At 39.6% G+C, this 12,662-nt stretch overlaps 1 protein-coding gene across 5 annotated transcripts in view; it reads right to left on the reverse strand.

Annotated features, from left to right (window-relative positions):
- NUP153 (nucleoporin 153) overlaps nucleotides 1-8,665 on the reverse strand; it is an 83,171-nt gene extending 74,506 nt beyond the window's left edge. For 2 of the 5 annotated variants that reach the window (XM_070584120.1, XM_070584118.1), the window contains exons 1-2: nucleotides 8,604-8,665; nucleotides 4,491-4,563 (exon numbers count right to left, since the gene is read on the reverse strand). The gene's annotated coding sequence lies outside the window, so the exon portion shown is untranslated. Of the gene's footprint in view, nucleotides 1-4,490; nucleotides 4,564-5,803; nucleotides 6,005-8,603 lie in introns of those variants that run through there. The other 3 variants (XM_070584121.1, XM_070584119.1, XM_070584122.1) reach the window with 3 other exon arrangements.
- Nucleotides 8,666-12,662: the final 3,997 nt, after the last annotated feature.

Consider the following 12,662-nt stretch of genomic DNA (forward strand, 5'->3'; position numbering starts at 1 on the left):
GATGTACTGGGAGAGATTGCAATTTATGAAAAGCCTATTGTTACTAGAGTCCCTGTTCCCCAAGAAACTTCTTTATTTTTCCCTATATAACATGGTAACTGTCTGCCAATTATAAATTAGCAAATAGAGAGGCTGCTGACCTTCTCTAGGAGATAAGAAATATGCACTAATTACAAATGAAATACAATTTAGTCTAAGCCCAACCTGGATTGAAAAACAGGTTTTATATATTCTTCAAAAGGTAAGACAATTCTAGCCAAACGAGTATTTAGAGATGACAATTATAAGTTAGAAAATTATGTATTTTCATTTTACCCTACCAACATAAAATGAGGTGTTTGCTATGTCTATTGAAGCAAATTATTATTTTGACAGTAGTTTTAGATAGATCCCCGTGAGCTTCCACACATATTTTCATATGACAATTATTACCAGGCATTTCATTCAAGAGGAAAATAAGACAAAACTAGTGGTTTAAAAAAAATGCACTCCCCGTGCCGAGTGGTTAAGTCTGTGCGCTCCGCTGCTTCTATTGTATGCTTCAGTCTCAACTGGAGAAATGCAAAGTGGGGTTGAGTTTCTAGAAAGTTAAGGAGTTTTTTGTCTGTTTGCATTTTAGGGGAAGAGGGGCCATGGTTTTGGGAAGACAGTTAAGGATGTACATCATTATACTCTCATTAACTTGCTATGTTTTCTGTCTTTGGGGAATAAAGTAATACTTAAGACTAAGTGAATTAACTAATGGAATCAGATTTTGATTAATACGTATATCACTTAATTCCAACATGCCGTATAAGATTTTTCCTCTTCCTGACTACCTGTGTCAATGAATTCTAGCCTTTGGCATCTATGTGTTTATGTACCTTCCATTACAGTTTAAGGCATATTTTAAAATCACCAATTTTAAATGGAAATTCAGTTTTATTGGATGAAATAATAACCAAATTCAGGAAGACCAGTCCCATCCTAACATTTAAGACAGCGAATCAACTAGGATTACACATTTTGGCCCATAGGCCACACGTAAACTAGGATAAACAAGCAATTGAGATCAAGGCTAAAGGAGGATGAAGTATTTATAGGCAATTTATAAATATAGTCTAAACATTAAAAAACATTTATTGAGAAGCTACTATGTGTTGGTTTCTAATCTGAGCATTTAGTATATGTCACTGTGCAAAACAGTAAAACCTCTGTCCACATAGTACCTTATACTTTACCATTTTACTGAATTCTCTTAAAGTTTACTGTATTATGCTGTATTAACCCTTAGCATTTAACACTAATAATTCACCCAAAAAATTCTACCTTCTAAATTCTAAACACCTACTATTGAATTTATCCCACACAATAAGTCTATTGGCTTAGTTTAGTTTTATTAAATATAATTCATCAGTTACATTAAAAAAACTGGACTCATCATTAAGATTGCAAGCTACGTTAGACTTCAAGTTTATAAAACTCAATTTGCTTACACTAAGTACCAAGCCTTTTATCTTTTAAAAGCATTAGTAGAGAATGCTTGAATTGATCAGACCTTAACTTATTAAGACTTTTTCTTTTCAAGAGCATTCTACTAATTAACATGTTAACAACCCTAATGTACATGTGACCCCACCCCCGCCACCAGAAAGGCACCACCTACCCAGTTCAAATGGTATCTTTTGGCACCTTGCGACTCACGGACTAGCAGCACCAGTACTGGTGCTTGTTAGAATAAAGGGTCTCTGCTCATCCCAGACCTACTCAATCAGAATCTTAATCCTAAAAAAGTTGCCAGATGGGGGCCAGCGCGGTGGCGCAGCGGCTAAGTTCGCAAATTCCGCTTCTTGGTGGCCCAGGGTTCGCCAGTTCGGATCCAGGGTGTGAACATGGCACCGCTTGGCAAAAGCCATGCTGTGGTAGGCGTCCCACAGATAAAGTAGAGAAAGATGGGCACGGATGTTAGCTCAGGGCCAGCCTTCCTCAGCAAAAAGAGGAGGATTGGCAGCAGATGTTAGCTCAGGGCTAATCTTCCTCAAAAAAAAAAAAAAATTGCCAGATGACTCGTATGCATGTAACTTTTAAGAAGCACTGTTTTAAAAATTAACCGTGCCTCCCGAATTTATAAAGCACATCTGAAATGTTGAGTCTGAAATTAAACATTCGTTATGAAATATACTCGAGCTTAGATAAAGAATGCTTTGTTAATTCTCAAATATCCTTCTTTATTTGTACATATTTTCTTTTAGAATTAACTCATGAGAAACAAGAACAAAAAAATAGATGTAAACCATCTCAAACCAAGAAGCTATGAGCAGAGAGAAATTCTGAAAAGAAGTGTCAGACTACTTCCTTAGAATTGCTATGACTTTTCTCTTTGCAAAGCACTCAGAAAACCATTTTTAAGGTAAAAAAATAAGCATGAACTTTAAGAGGGACTAGTCCTGGTACTGGGTTAGCATCACGTATCTAAGATGCTAGATAGAAGTCAGGCAACTTGGGAGTAAAATCTACAGACTTCACTTTCCTAAACTGTAGGGACAAGAATGATAGCAGCTTTGTAATTGGCAAATCATAAAAACAGTTAAGTAGATTACCTACTTCTAATAGCTTGACCTTTTAAATAGGTGCTGTGAAGTCAAGACAGTATTCAGACACAGTGTTTTCTGCAAAAATTACTTCTGGAAAAAATTTTAATAATAACATATCCTTTAGGCATCAAAGTACTCTCCACAACACCCCTAGCCTTCTTCAACTCCTACCATAGGGAAGGCCTAAGAAGTTGTGAAAGACAAGAAATGAAAATCGTTTTTAAAACACTTAGGTACACCTCCCCTTCCATACGCCAAATAGAAACACGTTTGCTCACAAACACTGACGGATCCAGGCATCAAGGTAATGAGTTACCAAAGTTTCTGTAAAGAGTAGGCTCAGGAATTCCTGTTCCTCATTTATCTACAACAACCAACAATTTAAGAGTTGATGAACCAGAAGCTTATAGAACAGGTGGATTTTTTCCCTCTTGTTTAACATTCGGTACATTTCACCTTGACCACAGAAAAAGTGAGCAGAAATGAAGTTAAACATTTTTTTCCTTTTATTTTCATTACCTTCTTTTTCCAAAGGAAGCTAGACTATTACCTGAAATGAAATTCTGGATTTAGTACATCCTTATTCTCTATTAGCACAGGTAGCAGAGTTCATTTCACAGAACAGTTAGCCAAACATAATGGTTAGTTAACAAGACGGTGTGAAGCCAGTACTACCTGTAACCCATGGCCTATGTCCTTAACATATCTCACCTTGTTTGGGTCCATTATAAGGACAACGGAATATCTTGAGCTACCAAAAATATGGTTCTTCAAAACCAAAAGAAACCAAAAGAACTCTTCAAATATTCTCCAAAGCAAAGAGGAATGAGGTTATACTATTCTACATTCAATATTAATAGGCAGTATTGCCAAACAAACAAAGGCAACTCTGGCAAGCACTGAGCAAAGCCTATATTTAAGTCCCCAGTTAGGGAAAACTACCTCGACACACGGAAGTTTAGGTTCCAGCACATACACCATGCACAGAACTAAAACATCAATGCAGACCATAGGTCTCCACAGAGGCCCGACCAAGCCACCGGCAGCTTCTACCAGCCACAATGAAATCCAAGCCATAGCCGAGATGCTTTAAATTAGTAACAGTCAAACCAGCCCTTCTTCACTTGCTTGGTCATAAAATCTTGCCCCCTCCCTGTGAATCAGCAATGACTCATAAGCACTTCCTACAAGAAGCACCTGCCTTTAGACCCATTCCTTCCAGCTGAAGTGCTGAGATCAATGATTTTAGCTTCGGGCTTGCTAACGCTTGAGGATGAGCCCTTGTCTCTCATACTGGCTAGTCCCAAGCAGACTGCAGTTACTCTGCAAACAGGTGGTTGGTCTGCTGCTGGGTGACGAGGAGACAAATCTACAAAAGGGCACCAGGAGTAGACAATGGGGAAGGAAAAGGCATTTTTCTGTTTTCACTGTTGGCCATTGTGGATATGCCTCTCCCTTAACTCCTCATGCTATGGGGCTACCCTTTTCGGCTATGCTGCCTCCCATACCAGCATATTCCTTCTCTCACAGTGTGGTTTGGGTTTACAAACACAAGGGAGCTGACTTTTTCCCTTCATTTGCTCCATCGCTAACTTTAGACCAGGATCCTTTGAAAAGTATTAAAAATTGAGGTGGAGAAAAAAATTGCAATCATTCTTAGAAGCATTCTGTCCTAATATCAAGCTAAGGACAAGAAAAGGACAGTGGCCGGTTCTACATCAAATTTAAACAAGACAGGGCAGATCATTTGTCTAGAATTTTTTCACCAGCTTTCACTGAAAACTTCCTATCCATGCAAGCAGTTAAAAAAAAGAAAGGGGAAATGTTGAAGGAGTGATAGAAGAGAGAAGAAAGGAGGGCTAGCCACTTCTGAAAACCGTCAAAAACTCTGCCAGGTCCATGCCCACCTAAACTCACCTTTGGTGTGGTTGCTCTCCATAAGTCAGTCTTCTGAGTCCAGATTGGCTCCTTGTTGACCCAAATTCCAAAGCTGTGAAATAAACGACGGACAGCTGAGTGATACCTTCAGCAATGGTGCTACAGAACTGCAGAGTGTCACTTACTAATGTCATAAATAATGAAGGACTAATAAATAATACATTCGAAAGAAAAGACCCTCCTTATTGCCACTTCATGGCTTCCCAACAATATATCTCCAGGGCCCCAGGCACAAATTGGATGAATGTTTACTGAATGGATGAATGCGTATTCATAGACAGTTTTGCATTTCATTATTTCCCTCCACAACTTTTATGTTATGGATATTTTCCTGTGTATTTCAAAAACATTTTAAAATAAAATTTGCTAAAATAATCTTTTATTATTAAAATGCCTTTAATCCCCCCCCAAAAAATACCTTTAATCCCTCCTTTCCTTTTACACACAGTTTACCTCAGACCCTGTATTAATTGTAGTATCTGAGATAAACAGAAAAAAGAAATCACTTTTGTGTGATCAGATGAAGATAGTGGTTTCCCCGAGGGATGATACCGAAATAGGAACTGTGAACTAATGGGAGAAGGATGTATGTTTCCAAACCAGCCCTTGGGAATACTATTCAACAAATATTTAGTGTATTCTGAGTCGTTCTGCAGAACGTTCTGCAGAAAGAAACATGATGATGACATAGGTCCTGCCATTTAGGGACAAGTAGAAATGGTTGTACTGTTACCTTATTTTTAAATATTTTGAGTAATACTCATGCAGATAAAATTTCTTTTGGAAGTGTGTATTGCATGAACGGCTTTAAGTTTACACTCTCCATTTTAAACAATTTGTCAGACAGACAGAATAAAAACTTCACATAAACCAACATTGTCCCCACTTGGAATTGTGATCAGGATGCTCGACTAGGGACTATGAGTACAATTTGAGGGCGCCATTCCTTTCCTTAGATGTAAATAAATTCTTCAGTACGAAAGGCCAGGTTAAAAGAAGGTACTGTAAAATGTATACTCAAGACAGAGATACATGGACCTAAGGTTGCATGGGGACAAATTGAGTCCCCAAAGAATTGCAGTATCGAAGTAGGACCTTCCAGAGACAAGGAAGAGCCCACGGCATATGATTTAAAGTCAGCTACACTCTTAGTAACTAAGGGCATGAAATGATAGCACTGTGGAGCCCCCACTGTATGCCACATGCCTCACTGGGTGCTTCCATTATTTTTCATCTTTACAAGTCTTTTAGGGAGTAAAGAGAAGAGTTAAGTAATTTGCTCAAAGTCATACCCCTGGTAGTTGACAAGGATGGGCTCTGAACACAGGTCTGACTGATTTCAAAACCTCTAGTACTCCTCTCATGAAGCCAACAGACATTCTAGAACTCCCTCTGCCAATGGGCAAGCGGAGGGCGGGGAGCCTGAGATGTTTACGGAAGCTGCTGAGCCCACTGACATTCCTGCGTCTTCTCACCCAAGTGTGTCCAGCTGCTTCTCAGCGAGGGCCTTGGCAGGGTTTCTGGGGTAGAGTAAGGACTCTGCTAACCAGATCAGGGTACATTGGGAAATGGCTTATTCGGCCCCAGACACCTGTAAGTAAGTTCCCTTCTTACAGGGTTGCCACATTAAATTTGAATTTCAGATCAGCAATGAATAGTTTTTTAGTATAACTATGTCCTCAATATTGCAGATATTGCATGGGACAACTTACTTGCTAAATCTAGCAACCTTCCTTCTCTGCCCTATTTCAAAATGTCTTGAATTAGAATTAGAGAGAGTGCATGTATGCTGGAGTAACTTACAACTCTAGACATGATCTTTACTTGGAATTAAGATATTCTGGCTATTGACTGGAACTATAAGAAACTCAGCTGCAAGCACACCTCCTCTCCCGCCCCCGCAACTCCAAGCTGTTAGATGGTTTATCATGGGATGCCACCATATTCATTTGATTAGCTCTGGTACAGCAGACATGAATCGTGTCCACAACTCAGGTATGCAAGAAATGTAAATTTATATTTCTTATATTTCTTATAACTCAACAGAATTTCTGATTCAAACCCCGTTTTTTAAGAGGTAGCAGAAACATAAACTCAATAAAGTCAGGTCTCACTGCCCCCTCTTCTCCCAGAATTGTTCCTAGACTCACATAGTGCTGTGGGGGGCCATCTGTTTCTTGGTGTCATCTGTCCATGTAAACTGTTGCCAAGGCACCTCTCACTCCTGGCCTTCTGGACCCTTCAGTCCAGGTGTTTGTATTCCTTCCCTTTTCCACTCAGGCACAGGCATCTTCCTGCAGCTTCTACCCCTTGCTAAGGCTCCAAACCCTTCCTGAAGCCCTTTAAGGCCCTGCCTGTCTTGATAAGCAGGGTAGCCATTCCTTCTCTAGGAATGGCTTATCTTATTGCACTACGGGCTTCTGTCATTGGGGAGTGAAGTATGATGCTCTTTGCCATTGAATCCCACAGACTATCTTAGGTTTTGCCATCTCCCCAGGGCCATTCTCCCTGGGAAGGGCACATAGTTCCTCTGGAGGATGCAAGGCACCTGTGTCTAGTTGGTCCCCCCCCCTCTAAATACTCTCTGCCTAGACAGTCTTTCTCAATCTTTTTTTTTCTTTTTCTGGGGATGGCCCCACCCTCCTCAACATCCTCACCCTCCGGTTCTTAAACACTTTCCCAGTGTATCTAATTCCCCTAAGGATCTTAGGTTTTTGGAAGACACTAGAAGTTCATTTCCTTTTCATTCTGGCTTGTTCTTCCCTGGAGGCAATGAACAAAAAAGAGTTTAGCTGCTTGAAAGAGGGAGAGACCGTAGAGAATAGAGGAAAGATCCTAACAGAGTAACTTTAAACATCCTCAGGCTTTTTTTCAAAGCCAAAACTAAAAAATTAGATGCTGATTTGTTTAGGCACAAACTTTGCCTTTCCACAGGGGTCCAAAAATCTGGCATCAGCATCAGGTGGGAAACATTTAAAATATGGATTGTCAGGCCCCACCCCAGACACCTATAGAATCTCTAGGGTTGTATTTAGGAACACGCATTTTAACAAATTCCCAACATTTTTCTTACATACTCAATGCACCTGCTTCTAGGAATGACTCCCTTTTCTTTCCCACGTCTTCTCCTTCTTTCCCTTTCTTTCTTACCGCTGGAGTGATAACATCCAGTTAAACATTCCTTGCATAGAACCAAAATCTAGTCTGAAGTTCTATATCCATCTCTCAAAGGGAAGATAACCTGGAGGCCAAGAGGATACTCATGTGTCTTATCTTTATTATCTCTTATCTTGCTTTTCTCATCCTTTGGTGTCCTCCCTATGTTCCAAGGAGAAAATCTGAGTCTAACCCATCCAACAGGACCATTCCAACAACGCATCTCCAGCCTGTGGCAAATGCAAAACTATTTCCCAGAGACCTAAACACTTGCTTGGTTCTTATAGAGAATCATTAGCATAGCTAAGCATCCCAGTTTTTCAAGCCTTGGGGATACTTCCAGAGGAAAGGCCTAAGCAATTAAGATATATTCCCAAAGTAGATAAATTACAAAGTAAGATTTTTCAAAATTGCTTGCATTGATTTGTTTAAATTATTTCTAAAAACCCTCTTAACTTATTTGGAGAGAACAGTTCACTTTTTAGAAAAGTGACTATGACTAGATAGGACATGTTAGGCTAGCAATATCATTGGCCTCTTTTTTTCCAAAATGAGGTTAGGAGTGCTGAGCAAAATTGGAGCTCTTAAATGATTACGTCCTGGCGGGCCGGCCCGGTGGTGCAGCAGTTAAGTTCGCACGTTCGGCTTCTCGGCGGCCCGGGGTTCGACAGTTCGGATCCTGGGTGCGGATATGGCACTGCTTGGCAATAGCCATGCTATGGTAGGCGTCCCACAGATAAAGCAGAGGAAGATGGGCACAGATGTTATCTCAGGGCCAGGCTTCCTCAGCAAAAAGAGGAGGATTAGCAGCAGATGTTAGCTCAGGGCTAATCTTCCTCAAAAAAAAAAAAAAACAAAAAAACGATTACGTCCTGGGAAGTGGTAATACACCTGAGAACTGAAAATCATTCACAAGCAATGATTGGGAAGACTCACCCCCTGGGATGGTTGTTGATACTTATAAAAGTCAGCTGGGTTTACTGACTTGCCTCAACAAAAAGTCATGTATTGTTATTATGACATCAGAATACTACTCCATATTAAATGACAGAGCAAAGGGCTGGAAAAATGAGGGAGGCAGGCAGGCTGAACAGGAGGCAGAGAGGGAATGTAGCCTAGGCAGCTTCCAATAATTCCTTTTTTCAGGAAAGTTAATTGACACTGAATATCTCATGCCAGGTTTAAATTATTGAGAAATTTATCTTTTCCTTTAAAGTTGATTAAGCAGCAGTATCTCTTCAAAGCTGATTGATCAAGAAATAGAACAGATGCCAACTGTCTGCAGGGCAGTCTGCTAGATGCTGTAAATAAAGGAAACTAGTTTTTCTGCACAGGATGTTCTTTTTTCCTGTAAGGTTGATACATGGATGAGTTAGGGACCAAAGAAATCAGACTTTCCAGGTTGAAAGGAGCTATAAAGTTCTGCTAGACCAGTCCTACAACTAATGGGTGAGTTATTTCTTTAACTTCTCCCGTAAGTGCTCATTCTATTCGGGCTGTATCATCTCCAGAAATGGAGATCCGTGCTTCCTGAGGGGTGGAGAGTGGTCCTGGCTGGTGACAGGTGTTCATTCTTGAGTGGGAGCCGGGAGGAGGAGGGCCACTCTGGGCACGGCTTGCCTTGGGATGCTTGCTGCTCCTCAGTGAGCTCCGAGGACTCAGCTTGGATGGGCCTGACCCTGAGGGAGACCTCATCAGCAGGTCCCGGCAACAGGAGCTCTGTCGGTTGAAAAGCTGATTTTCCCTCAATACTTGTGTCGTTTTATGAATTTTTACTTTAGACAAAGACTTTGCTCTCTGTGGTGGTTTGTCTGGCTGCGAATCATTTTTGGTTACTTTTAAATTTTCATGTGAATCGTCTGAAATTGATCAGTATCTCTGATCCAAAACAATACAAGCAGCATAGAATGCTTTCCTTTGGATCGCTCTTTCTCTCTCTGTTGACCGTATTTTAGTCCCACTTCATTTTCATGCTCCCACACAAGTTTTATTCTGTTAGTGCTTGTTTATATGTAACCATATATTGACCAATTTTTTTGCTCACCACTCTTTCTTGGCTCTTATTCCTTCCTTTTGGGTTTAATTTTCTCCTTCCTGAAGTGCTTTTTAAAATTGTCTTTTAGTGGGCGAGTCTAAAGGTAGTAAATTTTTCGTCTTTATGTAGAATGTTATCTGCTCTCATTCTTGAATTACTCACTGGAAACTGAAGTATAAGTTGACATTTTCTCTCAGAATTTTGAAACTCCGAGAGTTCCAAATTGTCCTCTGTCTTCCGTTGGCATGTTGGAGAAGTCTGCCACAAATCTAATGGTCGTTAGTTTGTAGCTAATATCTGTTCTCTCTGAATGCTTTTAAGATATTTTATTTATCTCTGGTGTTCTGCAATTTCATAGAATATGTCTGTTTATTTTTTTACTTTTCTACCTAGGGACGACTTGTACTTCCTCAACCTGAGGATTCATATCTTTCATTGGTTCTGGAAAATTTTCAGCAATTACATCTTCTCTCTTTGCCCCGTCCCTAATCTTGTGTGCTTCTTTTCCTTTGGCACTCAGATGTATATTTGACTTTCTATCCGTCATCTCCCTTAACCTCTCTTCCATACTTTCCATCTCTTTATCTCTCTATGCAATGTTTTAGATAATTTCTTTAACTCTTCCATATTTATCATCTTATTCCTCAGTATCTATTCTGCTGTTAACACATTCATTGAGTTTTTAATTTAAATTTGTTTAATTTTCATTTCTTAAAGTTCTTGGTTCTTTTTTCAATCTGCCTATACTTTTTAGTATTGTCTTTTTCTTATGTTTCAAGTCTCCTTTAATTTGTTTAATTATTTAAAACATAGTTATGTGAAAGTTCAGGGGCTGGTCCTGTGGCCAAGTGGTTAAGTTCACACGCTCTGCTTTGGCAGCCCAGGGTTTCACCAGTTTGAATCCTGGGCACGGACAAGGCACCGCTCATCAAACCATGCTGAGGCAGCATCCCACATGCCACAACTAAAAGGATCCACAACTAAAAATACACATCTATGTACTGGGGGACTTTGGGAGAAAAAGGAAAAATAAAATCTTTCAAAAAAAAAAAGTTCAAGAGTTGTATATCTTAAGTTCTCGAGAATCCAATCCTGCTGCTCTTATATCTGCTGACTCTCTTTCCTGGTGTTTACTTTGGTGGTTTGTAATTTTTGATTATGAGCTCATCTTTAGCAGGGCTTTATCTGTGAACGTCCATGTGGCCTGGGTTGAGGGCTTGTCCCAGCAGAGAGATTTTAGTGTCAGCACTCCAGGAACGTATTTATGTTAATTTCTTAGCATTTGAGTTCCTAGCACATGAAGGAAATAAAAATTCAAATCCTGGCGGGTACGTGGTTACAAATTCTTGAGGGAAACTCTTTCTTTCCCTCCCACCCACACCTGCCAATACACACACGCATTGAGAGTTTCACACCACTTTATGCCAGTGCATGGACTTTTTGTCTTTAGTTGATCCTTTTATTTATTCTTTTGACAATATAGACTTTCAAATATCCCACTTTTATGCAGGAGTCTGAGAACCAACTCTCTTCCTCAGATGGGGAAATGCCTTGTCTCTTGCACTTACGGGCATTCAAACTCAAGTCCTTAGGTCTTTGGGTAGAAATAGATTGTTTCCCATCCCCCCCCCCCCAACCGACCAATTGTTTACAGCTTTGGTTTTCAGTTCCTAATTTTTTTTCTTCTCTCTTTCTAGGGGTCTCCCTTACTTTTAGGGAACTCAGATATTCATGTAAAAGGATGCTTATAATCCAAAATGTCTATGTTTTCTGAGAGTTTTAATATTATGTTGTTTATTTACCATTAACCAGAACTGATAATTCTCCTTATTTCTTATGCATAGCCATTTAATCATCTAAGAATGTCTAAGAACTGACCCACCCCAGCCAAGCCTAGTGAGCCTCGTCTTTCTATCTCAACTAGCTCATTAAAACACATTTCTAAACAGAGACAGTATTCCCCCTCACTACCCTCTACACCAGACAGATTATTCTAAATTTAATTTAAAATTGTGACCCAATGAAAAATTTTAAGACATTTAAAAAAGAATAATGAGGAGGATGACTTGCCCTAACAAAATTTAAAATATGCTATAAATCTACTGTAATTACACATTATAGTACAAGCACAGGATATAAATAAATCATTGAGGCAAAACATAGAGTCAGAAGTCTTTTCTTTCCAAATCCCAATGAATGGTCTTATATACCCCTTGGGTTAGGCAATCTCCTCTGAGGTCACTGATTTATACCATAAGAGAAAAGGTTGTCTCAGTTCCTATGAACAGATTTTCAACTGTTTTGGAACAATGTCTGCTTAATTCGAGAGTGTCTAGACTCATTTCTATCCTGATTTTATGCTTCCGTGGATTGACTGAGTGGCAAGGCATTCTGTTGTTGCATTTTTACTATCCTTCTATGAACATTAATTAAAGAGCAAATTGGTAGCATGAAATATAAGTAAAACCCACATCTATTTTTTTAATTAAAAACGTTAAAATTTGACATATATCTAAGAGCTTTACATATGCAAAACCCTAAATTTGGGGCAAAGGAAGGGTAGTGATGCAAACATGGAAAAGGAACTGAAAGTTTAATTGGCAAGCTAAACATGGAAACACGATTACAATGCAAAATAAACTAAAAACTTTTGAGAGAAAATTTGAATACTAAAGCAGCACCAAGAGAGAAACGTGAAGAGGATCAGGGAACCTTTTCTGAGCAGTTGAATTTGAACTGGCCCTTGAAGAATGAGGAGGATCCTGGCTTAGGAGGGACAGGAGCATTTAGACTGATGGCAGGGCTTGAGTCTTGGAGATGTAGATAAATGTGGCCTGGATAGATATTAAAGATAGTACAGTGAGCCTGGAGTGAGGGTGCGAGCAGTAAGGAATTGACCTGAAAAGGTGGTCTGGGGGCGGATCAAGCAGAACAAGCATGATTCAGTAGAAAGAGCTGGG

Source organism: Equus przewalskii, chromosome 19, assembly GCF_037783145.1.
Source record: "Equus przewalskii isolate Varuska chromosome 19, EquPr2, whole genome shotgun sequence".
Classification (NCBI taxonomy): Eukaryota; Metazoa; Chordata; class Mammalia; order Perissodactyla; family Equidae; genus Equus; species Equus przewalskii.